The sequence below is a fragment of the Trichomycterus rosablanca genome, chromosome 2 (genome assembly GCF_030014385.1).
Source record: "Trichomycterus rosablanca isolate fTriRos1 chromosome 2, fTriRos1.hap1, whole genome shotgun sequence".
In the NCBI taxonomy this organism is placed as follows: Eukaryota; Metazoa; Chordata; class Actinopteri; order Siluriformes; family Trichomycteridae; genus Trichomycterus; species Trichomycterus rosablanca.
Genome location: NC_085989.1, coordinates 9,716,482 through 9,729,707, shown reverse-complemented (window position 1 = coordinate 9,729,707; position 13,226 = coordinate 9,716,482). Strand labels below are relative to the sequence as shown.

Sequence of the window (13,226 nt, the reverse complement as noted above, 5' to 3'; positions counted from 1 at the left end):
TGTAAATGTAAGTGTATTAACTGTTCTTATAGCCCAGTAATCAGGTTTTTCAGTGCCTGTAACTGCATTTCCTGACAAGCTTTCTAAAAAAAAAAAAGGTTAGGTTATCACTTTTTACCGCCTACGTCCCTATATTGCAAGTTGGAACAGATCCATCTTGAAGAATATTGCGCCACAGGCCACTTAGGACAAGGCTGACCAGATTTGTTGGCTGAAAGGATTTGTTGTGGTGGCAAAGTGGACTATAACTTTCATTGTCTGTAACCGCTTAATCCTGATGAGGGTTGCAGTGTGTCTGGAATTGGATATACAGGGTGCGAGGCCGGAATACACCCTGAACAGGGGACCAGTTTATTGGTGCCAAGTTTACATACTTGGTCATTGACACCTAGGGTCAATTTAAAGGTTGGATCAAACCAGAGTATTTGAAGGAACCAAAAACTTCACTCCCTATTTAGGAGATACAATATTTTATCAAGCCCTATATTTAGGAAAAGCTAGTGCTGGACCACCACAAAATACAAGTGCATATAAATGCACATCAAATGGCAGCAATTTATCCCTTTGCCGCCCAAATCGCTCGTCGCCCAGTGTTCACACTGGAAGTATCATCATAGCCACAATTTAACTCCTGCCAAGCAAAAAAAAAAAAAAAAAAAGTACAGCAGACTTACTGGATAGTACCTACAGTACCTACAAAGTTTATAGAAAAAATTATTCGATCACAAATCAGATTCATTCCCACCCAGTTTTTACCACAAATCGGACGTGTTCCTGCTAAAACATAAAAATCCTGGGGAGCTCAAATGGCACAGCGGTAAAGCACTCTAGCACACCAGAGCTGACTTCTTGAACTTGTGAGTTCAAATCTCGGCTCTGCTACCGGCAGGATGGCACCTACACGAACAATAATTGGCTCGTTCGTAGGGATGGTGCCAGAGGGGATTCCTCATAACAGTTACAATTACAACCTCTGCTGGCTGATTAATGGCGCTTGCACAGAGACGGGGGATAACGTGATCAGTGTGTGGCTCTCCGTGAGTTGCAGTCGGTGTGTTAGTCACGGCTCTCCTCAGTCAGGAGTGGAAGTCAGCATCAGTAGTGAGGAAGCGTAATGCAATCGGGTAATTAGATATGACTAGATTGGGAGTAAAAAAAATAAAATAATGAATAATGAATAAAAATAAAAAATCCTGGAAAGAAATCTCTGGACTATAAATTTTAACCCAGTCTAGTCCATCACTGTCTGTGTAGTCAACACGGCAAGAAAACTGTGTTTAATCTGTCTGACACTGCGACAACATGTCTTTCTTCCTATTATCCAGGAACCAAAAATATTTATTTATTTATTAATTGTTGTTAAGAAAGAATTTAATAAAAAATTTATTTATTTATTAATGTTAAAAAATTTTACTAAAAATATTTATTTATTAAATAATTTATTAATTATTTATTATTTTTTAATTAATAAAACGTTTAATAAAAATATATATTTATTCCTATTTATTGATTAATTATTTATCAATTTTTTCCACCAATTTGTTCCCTAATTTTCTCCCCAATTACCCCCCCCCCCCCCATTTTCCCCCCACTTTTTCCTCATAATTTTTCTCCCAGTACTGTGCCATGACTACAAACATGACAGTTGGCTTTACTAATGCTGAATGTGCATTCAGTTTTCATTTCCATTCATTATAATCTTAGTAATCAAGTAAACGAGTTTGTCAGCGTCAGAGATAAGTAGGAATGGAGGAAAAGGCAACCCCACTATAAAAAGTATTCCGCAAAGTTTAATGTTGTGAAGCAAACTGGCAATATTTCCAGTAAGAGAACTTGGACAGCCAGTAAGAGAACTTCTGCCTTGGACAGCAATAGGTCTAGAAACAATGACACAACTACACAACACTACATAAGCAACAAGGGAAGCAGAAGTTACACGTTACACAACACTTGTACTAGGAGCTTACACCGGTCAGCAATACAATTGAAACCACCGCCTTGTTTCTACAAATACTGTCCATTTTATCAGCTCCACTTCCCATATAGAAGCACTTTGTAGTTCTACAATTACTGACTGTAGTCCATCAGTTTCTCTACATACTTTTTAGCCTGCTTTTACCCTGTTCTTCAATGGTCAGGACCCCCACAGAACAGGTATTATTTGGGTGATGGATCATTCTCAGCACTGCAGTGACAATGACATGGTGGTGGTGTGTTAGTGTGTGTTGTGCTGGTATGACTGGATAAGACACATCAGCGCTGCTGGAGTTTTTAAATACCATGTCCACTCACTGTCCACTCTGTTAGACACTCCTACCTAGTTGGTCCACCTTGTAGATGTAAAGTCAGAGACGATCGCTCATCTATTACTCCTGTTTGAGTTGGTCACCTTCTAGACCTTCATCAGTTGTCACAGGACACTGCCCACGGGGCGCTGTTGACTGGATATATTTTTGGTTGGTGGACTATTCTCAGTCCAGCAGGGACAGTAAGGTGTTTAAAAAACTCCAGCATCGCTGCTGTGTCTGATCCATACATACAAGCACAACACACACTAACACACCACCACCATGTCAGTGTCACTGCAGTGCTGAGAATGATCCACCACCCAAATAATACCTGCTCTGTGGTGGTCCTGACCATTGAAGAACAGGTTGAAAGGAGGCTAAATATGTAGAGAAACAGATGGACTACAGTCAATGATTGTACAGTAGAACTACAAAGTGCTCCTATATGGTAAGTGGAGCTGATAAAATGGAGAGTGAGTGTAGAAACAAGGAGGTGGTTTTAATGTTATGGCTGATTGTGTATTTCCACAATGGTCTGTATGGTCACAGTACATGTACCCACATACCGCTTATACACAATCCAAAATCTTGTGGGAAGCCTTTCTATAGAATGGAGGTGGTTACCACTTCTAAGTGGTCAAAATAATAAGCATGATTTTTGTATATTCAGATGACCGGCTACTTTTGACCATGTAGCTTACATGTGGTTTTAGTGGTCTGTCTGCAGAACCACAGTGCTATAATGTTCTCCCTAAGTGTCTGCATGGTTTTCAATTGGCTACTCCAGTTTTCTTTCTCTTCCGAAACATGCAGAGGAGATGCGGATGCGGATTGGTTACTCCAAGTCACCCATAGGTGCGAGTGTGGGAGCGAATTATTGAATAAGATTATGGATTGGCACCCTTTCCTGAGTGTGTTACGTATAAAATGACATACATACACACAGAGCTCACTTAAAGCAGCCCTGAGAGCCCCATTTTTGTCTAAAAACCTAGTGAGCTTCGTACATAAACGGCATATTACATCATACGTGCTTCCAAGAAGAAGGCTGTCTACATTCTTAGTTACCTTAAAATGTTGCTTTTTGCAAGGTTTCATTTTTTAATATTTTATTATAAGCCTGACTGCTAAGGAAGCATTGGATGCTCCCTCGTCATTCAGTGAAGGCAATCCCAGCAATCAGTGCAGGACAACTTTTCTCTTACAAATGTGGTGAACGAATGTGGAGCAATAAACGAAGATTGTAAATCAATTCTCATTGATTTTTAATTTGTATAAAGTGTTATTTATTTGCAAATTTGGACTTGTCAGTGATAAACGTTTACAGTACTCAGAGGGAGATGTTAGCTGGCATTCGAGCGGGTTGCGCCGCCTCAACCCATTGGTTTGAACGTAAGCGAAAACTGCTGTGACGTAACCGCTGTCTTAAGTAGTGTGTCTGAATAACCTGTCTTAAGTTATTAGTTCTTTTTACTAGGATTTTATCATCATGTTTTACACTTTGGTTACATTCATGACAGGAACGGTAGTTACTCATTACACAAGATTCATCAGCTCACAAGGTTATATCAAACACAGTCATGGACAGTTTAGTGTCTCCAATTCACCTCACTTGCACGTCTTAGGACTGTGGGAGGAAACCGGACCACACCGAGGACACGGGAAGAACATGCAAACTCCACACAGAAAGAACCCAGACCGCCCCACCTGGGGATCGAACCCAGGACCTTCTTGCTGTGAGGCGACAGTGCTACCCACTTAGCCACCCTGCCGTCTTATTAGTTCAATGTCTTATTAGAATCCTCTCTACTTAGGCAGCTGCCTAGGTAGGCAGTAGGCAGCAAGGCAGCTCACAGGGTTTTCAGACAGCCCCTAAAAAATACGGCCAGGACCGAAGTACAAGTGAACTGGTAAAGAACAAATTGTTCTTTCTATTGTTAAAAAGTAGGGCTGTCAAACGATTAAAAATTTTAATCGCGATTAATCTCAGATTTTCATATAGTTAATCGCGATTAATCTGGGTTTTTTCCCCATTTTTTTTTTTCCTTCTTTTTTTTCTCAAGGAGGTGGTTTTAATGTTATGGCTGATCGGTGTACATACACTAACATACACAGAAATTCATTCACAATCAACACAGTGTTGTTCCCTGGGTTCTGACAACTCATACTAGTGACTATATTATTTGCATCTTTGCACAATATTACATTGTTTTTGCACCTTATTCTCACCTTATTCTACCTGCTGCTATATAAACCCTACGCTGCTAACTGGATATCAGAATACGTTTTTATTAGGACTGTCGAAGTTAACGCGATAATAATAATGCGTTCCAGTGTTGCCAGATTGGGCGGTTATCCGCCAAATTGGGTGGATTTTGTTGGAAAACAATTTAATAGCATTTAAATAACACTTCTGTTTAAAAGAAAATATTCAGTTTTAAGAAGCACCAGCATTGTAGAAGGCTATTAAAAGTAAGGTCAATTTTCAATGCTGATTTGGCTTAATAGTGTTGGTAAGTCTGTATCATATTCTTGAAATGATAAAGTATTGCAAAGGAATATCTTTGAAATTCTTCCTCATAATGTTAAGGTTGCTATATTTTGGTTTTTCACTTGTCAGGGAAAATTAAGAGAGAAAAAAGCTTATTATTATCGTGCGTGTGATATATATCATTTACGTGATCTGCGTATCACGTTACCACTGTGTGTTGTACGTCACTGAGCTGATATGTGTATCAGGTGACCAGCGGGTAACAGCGTGTTATGTTTAAGTGTGATGCTCCAAGTTGTGGATTAAGCAATAAAGACAAACTCGTTCTCTACATAACTAGTGTCATTTGTATTTCGTGGTTAAGTACAAAACATAACAATGCAGGTCTTCGTAATGTAATTCTACATGGCACTCACTACCTGTATAGGTAAAGTTTTCCTGTATAGAATTTGCGTTAACGGCACTATTTTTTTAAATCGCGTTAAATTGAGATCGCGTTAATGTGTTATTATCGCGTTAACTTCGACAGCCCTATTAAAAAGGTAAAACTGAATATCTGGAGAGGACAATGAAACAGACTTGTTGAAACTAAGTCATGAAAGCAAAGCTATTCTAAGCATCTGAAATACCTGTATGAATTTCCTCTATTAGTCTTATAATAGACACGTCCTCAAAAAAGTCATTTGTGCTCACAAAACATGCAAGACTACCTTGCTAAATGTCTTGCATTACGGTATTAAGCAGGTATTATCTGCTGTTTTCCTCTAAAAACCACCATAGCTAACTAATTTGTATACATAAAGTATAATAACATTAAAACCAACCCCTGCCCATTTTATCAGCTCCACTTACCATATAAAAGCACTTTATATATAGTTCTACAATTACTGACTGAATCCATCTGTTTCTCTGCATGCTTTGTTAGCCCCTTTTCACCCTGTTCTTCAATGGTCAGGACCCCCACAGGACCACTACAGAGCAGGTATTATTTAGGTGGTGGATCATTCTCAGCACTGCAGTGACACTGACATGGTGGTGGTGTGTTAGTGTGTGTTGTGCTGGTATGAGTGGATCAGACACAGCAGCGCTGCTGGAGTTGTTAAATACCGTGTCCACTCACTGTCCACTCTATTAGACACTCCTACCTAGTTGGTCCATCTTGTAGATGTAAAGTCAGAGACGATCGCTCATCTATTTAATGTTATGGCTGATCAGTGTATTATATACACGCAATGCTATTAGAATTAGGCCCAAGCTAAGCTGAACATATACAGCTTATGTCATACTAGTTCTTTACGACTTCATAAGAACTGCTCCTGAGTTTTCTTACTCACCCGGTTTAACATACACTTTGCATTCAGCTTAGTCCGTGACACAGACTTGCAAATAGCCGAACATCCAAAACAAAAGGAGGATTTACACCAGTCGACAATGTATTACAGGACAGACAGCGATGTCATTAAAAGCCCATTTGACCATTATGATCAGGACATTTGAACACGTATTGACTTTCAAACTGACCGACCGGCTTAACAAGCTCCGCATCCTCTACAGTTTGCGGATTTGTACACAGACCAACCACTCAAGCTAATATTGATCAACGTAAAGAAATTTGAAAGTGAAATGCCCTTCGGCGTCAGGATACACACACGTGCTACTCTGGAAGCCGTAAGTGTGAATCTAACTTAACACACTACTCAATTCCAAACTGTAAATCTACAGTACGAATCAGACCCTGGTGTAATCATGTGATCTCTGCATTGCACACTAAACTGTGGTTCTTCTTACTTTTAAAATGACTTTGCTTTGTTACAGTATAGCTTATTAAATACCTTGTAAATTAAATCAATTAGACAAGGAAAACAACCCAGACTAAAGCATTTCCATAAACACAACCCACATACAAATGAAAGGAAGTCCAATTTGCCTAATTAAAACCAATTGATAATTCTCCTTTCCATGATCTGCTGTTTGCCAATTCCGATCGGGCTGCGGGGCAGGTAGTGAAGGTTTTATATTTGTTTAGACTGAAAGCGTTTATTCTTTTTTAACACCAGTACCACCAATCTGTAGCCAATCTGCTCCACTGCTAATACAACACCAGATAAAACGATTACACAGATTTAGATTTAGACAGATTTAAAGGATGCTAAAATACACCATCATCCCACAAAGTCTACTAGAAACTGTTATTGTTTGTTTATTAGGATTTTAACATCCTGTTTTTACACTCTTTGGTTACATTCATGACAGAAACAGTAGTTACTCATTACACAAGGTTCATCAGTTCACAAGATTATATCGAACAGATTCATGGACAAATTTATACCTACTATTCACCTCACTTGCACGTCTTTGGACTGTGGGAGGAAACCGGAGCGCCCGGAGGAAACCCACGCAGACACGGGGAGAACATGCAAACTCCACACAGAAAGGACCCGGACCGCCCCACCTGGGGATCAGACCCAGGACCTTCTTGCTGTGAGGCGACAGTGCTACCCACTGTGCCGCCCCGCTAGAAAATGTTAACCCATTACTTACTACTCAAGTTACTTACTAGATCATTCAAGAATGCTTTAATATACAGTAGAATGAGGTCAAGCGTCTGTCAAGGTACCCATCCATCAGAAGTCAGGAAGTGCTCACGTATTTACTTAGTCACACCCAGAGGAAAATACGAGATGCCAATGAGCACGTCTTTTAAAGGTGGACTACTAGGAAACGTACATACGGACACTGGAAAGTTTAATGTGAAACACAGTCATGGACGATTTAGTATCTCCAATTCACCTCACTGGCCCGTCTTCGGACTGCGGGAGGAAACCGGAGCTCCCGGAGGAAACCCACACAGTCACAGGGAAAACATGCAAACTCTACACAGGAAGGATTCGGTCATCCAAAACTCCTCTTGGACTGCGAGTAAAGGTACGGATGTAACCAGGTACACAGAGCCCATAGTGCTATGCAGCACCAATGATTATACCCAAAATATGAAACATATGAAATAAAGCTGGACAGTTGTAGCCTAGCAGTTAAGGTACTGGACTAGTAATCAAAAGGTCACTGGTTCGAGCCACACTACTGCCAGGTTGCCACTGTTGGGCCCTTGAGCAAGGCCCTTAATGGCTTAGACCAGGGGTGTCAAACTCACGGCCCGCGGGCCAGATCCGGCCCGCCGCGTCATTTGATCCGGCCCGCGAGAGCTTAAACGACTGTATGATTGTTGTGATGGTTCGAGTCGTTACAGAGACGCGCTTATTATTTAATGCGCTCCTGCGCCTTTAAGAGACAACGTGACATCGTAGTCATGGCAACTAACTTTACCCTTCGCTAAAAACCCATGTGACTTTTACGGCAAAAGAACACAGGGTAGCGTAGTTAGTAATGTAAACAATAATAAATAAATACAAATAATTATATTGCAATATAATACAGAAGCATCGTCTGTGAGTAGTGGCGTTTATATTCTCAGTTGTTTGTAAATGTTTAGTGAGTATATCACAGCGTTTTAGTTACAAATTTACCGTAATTAAATACTGTTGTTACCGTTACTATAGCAATTAGTATCTTTACACACAATTTTAACTCGCTATTTTACGTTTGGTTAAATCTCATATTGTACCAGATGTAACACTCGACTACAGCTGTGTGCTTTTACTGTATTAAGCTCTTTATTGTTTGTATTTTTACTTTATTCTGGTGCACACACAGTGTATCACACAGCTGGGAAGCAAATAAACCGACTGTATTCTGAAGGTGTCTGTCTGTCTGTCTGTCTGTCTGTCTGTCTGTCTGTCTGTCTGTCTGTCTGTCTGTCTGTCAGTCAAAGGGGGATAAACTATTAGTGAGGGCAGAATGATTGTCTCAAAAATACACTGTAAAATCCTAAATAAACTGCATCTTTCAAAATGCAGGCTGATTTTGTGACCTGCAAAGTGACACATCCCGCCAGTAGATGATGTTACACATATTTACACATGATCCTAAAATGTACAAGAAGATAAGTAAGAACATTAAGCAGAAGGAGGAAATGTAATGAAAGTGAAAACAAGTTTGTGCTTCAGGAAGAGAAACCGGTGCGTATGTTTTATGAGGCTGTGTCTGTGGTAAAGTAGAACAATATAAATGCAGAATTCAGCCTCCAAGAAAAACAGCAATGTGACTGCAATCACAGCAGGATACGTTACAATCGGCCCTTCGAGAGCCACAATAATGCTGATGTGGCCCTCGGTGAAAATGAGTTTGACACCCCTGGCTTAGACAGTAAACCGTCACAGTACTGTAAGTCGCTTTGGATAAAAGCGTCCGCTAAAAGCTTTCTTAAACTTTTGTGAAACTCTTACCAACGCCTGAGCCATAAAAAACTGTACGGTCAAAAGTTTGTACACCCTGGGCGAATCCCACATGTGTTTTGAGCGTGTAAGAGAGTTTACAAATTCTGTTCAAGGCACTCACCAACACACCTACTGTCTCAGATCTAGGGCAAATCTACAGCTGCCAAGGCATCTTCTGCACAGTTTGTAGCACTGCGCCTCACAGCAAGAAGATCCTGGGTTCGATCCCCAGGTGGGGCGGCCATGGGTTTCCTCCAGGAGCCCCGGTTTCCTCCCACAGTCCGAAGACATGCAAGTGAGGTGAATTGGAGATAAAATTGTCCATGACTGTGTTTGACATTAAACTTGTGAACTGATTAATCTTGTGTAACGAGTGACTACCTGTCCTGTCCGGTCATGAATGTAACCAAAGTGTGTAAAACATGACGTTAAATCCTAATAAATAAATATTATAAAATAAATCTTCTGCATGATTTTGGACAGAAAGAGGAAACTAAGTACCAAAGTACAAGGTGAAAACTAGTTAGGGAAGAAAACGGGACCCTGTTGTTGTGTGGCACCTACGCTACTCAGTCCGCCACAGTGCCGGAGTGGAAACCTTGTTTTCGGAATAATATGCACTACGTGAGGATGTGCAAGGTCCATGGAGCAGACTATCAATTCAATAATTAAACAACAGGTTGAAAAACCCTATGGGTGTGTTTGAAAAGCTAGGGAGCTGTCTACATAGGCAGCATTTTACGTCATCCTATACGCGCTCCCGAGAAGCAGGCTGTTCAAAATCCTAGATGCCTTAATATCCTCACTAGTTAGGCATCTTAACATTTCAATGTTATTTTGACCCAAGAACGAGTGAGCATTGTATTATACACACAAAAGCTGGACAGTTAGGCAGGACAGTTGTAGCCTAGTGGTTAAGGTACTGAACTAGTCTTAGAAAGGTCGCTGGTTCAAGCCCCACTACTGCCAGGTTGCCACTGTTGGGCCCTTGAGCAAGGCCCTTAACCCTCAACTGAGTCATAAAAAACTGTACGGTCAAAAGTTTGTACACCCTGGGCGAATTCCACATCTGTGTTTTGAGAGTGTAAGAGAGATTACAAATTCTGTTCAAGGCACTCACCAACACACCTACTGTCCTAAGTGTAGCCTAGCAGTTAAGGTACTGGACTAGTCTTCGAAAGGTTGCTGGTTCAAGCCCCACCACTGCCAGGTTGCCACTGTTGGGCCCTTGAGCAAGGCCCTTAACCCTCCACTGTACGGTCAAAAGTTTGTACACCCTGGGCGATTCCGTGTCTGGTGTTTTGAGAGTGTAAGAGAGTTTACAAATTCTGTTCAAGGCACTCACCAACACACCTACTGTCCTAAGTGTAGCCTAGCAGTTAAGGTACTGGACTAGTCTTCGAAAGGTCGCTGGTTCAAGCCCCACCGCTGCCAGGTTGCCACTGTTGGGCCCTTGAGCAAGGCCCTTAACCCTCAACTGAGTCTTAAAAAAAAACTGTACAGTCAAAAGTTTGTACACCCTGGTCGAATTCCAGGTCTGTGTTTTGAGAGTGTAAGAGAGTTTACAAATTCTGTTCAAGGCACTCACCAACACACCTACTGTCCTAAGTGTAGCCTAGCTGTAGCCTAGCAGTTAAGGTACTGGACTAGTCTTCGAAAGGTCGCTGGTTCAAGCCCCACCGCTGCCAGGTTGCCACTGTTGGGCCCTTGAGCAAGGCCCTTAACCTTCAATTGCTTGATAACCTGTAAATGTTGAAAAACTACAAGTACACAAACGTCAAGAAGGTAAAAAACAATAAAGCTAATAAAACGCAGCTAGTGTCTCTTTAAACAGGCCTCAACACAAGCCTGGGCGCTGTGAGGAGAGCACCAGGAGGCGTTTAAGAACCGAAAATAAGCCATTAATGCGTGTATGGAAGTTTAAATTGCTCTCCACAAGCCTGAACACGATAAACTACGACTGAATACACATTAGCAGCCAGGATAGAAGTGCAGCAGCTCTTCTAGTATGCGTGTGTGTTTACGTGTGTACGCTTCATATAACGGTACTCACTTCCGCTAGATAGCTTTTCCCGCAGGTATAAAAAGCGAAGAAGGGTGGGAACTCCTGAGTGAACGGTTCCTCCCAAAATAACTCGTCTGTTTCTAAAAAGTGAAGAGTCATTCAGCACCAGTCAGCCAGGCTTTGTAATATCGAGTCCGCATGTTTCCCCCCTCAGAACTGTCCTCAGGAACGGGAATGTTTACAGCCGAAGCCCTCAGCTGTTGATAATCCACCTCTGCTGCTTCTGCTTCTGGTTCATTCAGCGCTCTTTCTAAACCCAAGAAATAAGTCTTTAATTCCACAGACCGCTGTTTATTTCTCTGTAGAGTTATAACTGCACAAAGAAGTCGAATAACTATATTTATAAGCAGTAGTTAAAGTGTTTTGGAGCGTATTATCTGTGCGTACTGTAGTCCGTCAGCACACACACACACACACACTGCAGCCAGATTGAAGAAGCTGCTGCAGGCTTTATAAGAGGGGAGGGGAGAGAAGGGGCGGAGCTAACAGCCACTGACGCAGAAAATGAGGCGATTGGGGTCACGTGATTATTTACCCTGGCGGCACGAGGGTGAAGTTGTGGTGGACTAAATGTACAGTACTTCATATACACCGCCTGGCCAAAAAAAAAAGGTCACGCATGCGCTGTGGCATCGTTTCCACAAGCTTCTGCAATGTCACAACATTTATTTCTGTCCAGAGTTGCATCAATTTTCCCCCCCAAGATCTTGTATTGATGATGGGAGATTCGGACCACTGCGCAAAGTCTTCTCCAGCACATCCCAAAGATTCTCAATGGGGTTCTCATGTCTCATGCTCCCTGAACCACTCGTTCACGATTTGAGCCCGATGAATCCTGGCATTGTCATCTTGAGATATGCCCGTGCCATCAGGGAAGAAAAAAATCCATTGATGGAATAACTTGGTCGTTCGGTATATTCAGGTAGTCAGCTGACCTCATTCTTTGGGCGCATAACGTTGCTGAACCTAGACCTGACCGACCGCAGCAACCCCAGATCATAGCACTGCCCCCACAGGCTTGTACGGTAGGCACTAGGAATGGTGGGTGCATCACTTCGGCCGCCTCTCTTCTTACCCTGATGCGCCCATCACTCTGGAACAGGGTAAATCTGGACTCATCAGACCACATGACCTTCTTCCATTGCTCCAGAGTCCAATGTTTATGCTCCCTAGCCAATTGAAGCCGTTTTTGCCGGTTAGCCTCACCGACAAGTGGTTTTCTTAAGGCTACACAGCTGTTTAGTCCCAATCCCTTGAGTTCCCTTTGTGTAATGTGTGTGTGTAAATGCTTTTACTTTCACTATTAAACATCCCTGAGTTCTACTGGAGTTTTTCTACCATTTGATTTCACCAAACGTTTAAGTGATCGCCAATCACGATCATTCAAGATTTTTTTCCGACCACATTCCTTCCTCGAAGATGATGTTTCCCCCCCACTGTCCTTCCACTTTTTAATCATGCGCTGGACAGTTCTTAACCCGATTTTAGTAGTTTCAGCTTCTCCTTAGATGTTTTCTCTGCTTGATGCATGCCAATAATTTGACCCTTCTGAAACAGATTAACATCTTTTCCACGACCACAGGATGTGTCTTTCCACATGGTTGTTTAACAAATGAGAAGCTACTCACTGCATCAGTTAGGGTTAAATAACTTGTTGCCAGCTGAAACATAATCACCCATGCAGTAATTATCCAATGGGAGGCTCTTACCTATTTGATGGGTTAAATCCAGGTGGTGAGCTTTTTTTTGGCCAGGCAGTGTATTATAAATAGGGCCCTACTAAATACTTAATTTCAAAGTGCTTAATTTCACACACTTTTTTTGTTTATGCATTTTCTCCCTTTTAGTGCGTCCAATTGCCCGATTGCATCATGCTTCCTCTCCACCAATGCCGATCCCCGCTCTGATTGAGGATAACGAAGCTAACCCACGCCCCCTCCGACACGTGGGCAGCAGCCGTATGCATTTTACACACTTTGCCGACTGCAGTGCAGCTCAGCGTTGTGTACGGAGAGACACACCCTGACAGCACTCTCTTCTCATCTCTG

General features: G+C 41.9%; 1 protein-coding gene across 3 annotated transcripts in view; it reads right to left on the bottom strand.

Moving 5' to 3' along the window:
* Positions 1–11,572, bottom strand: part of cers2a (ceramide synthase 2a) — a 57,934-nt gene extending 46,362 nt beyond the window's left edge. For 2 of the 3 annotated variants that reach the window (XR_010014979.1, XM_063011046.1), the window contains exon 1: positions 11,167–11,572. The gene's annotated coding sequence lies outside the window, so the exon portion shown is untranslated. Of the gene's footprint in view, positions 1–10,701; positions 10,754–11,166 lie in introns of those variants that run through there. The other variant, XM_063011053.1, reaches the window with a different exon arrangement.
* Positions 11,573–13,226: the final 1,654 nt, after the last annotated feature.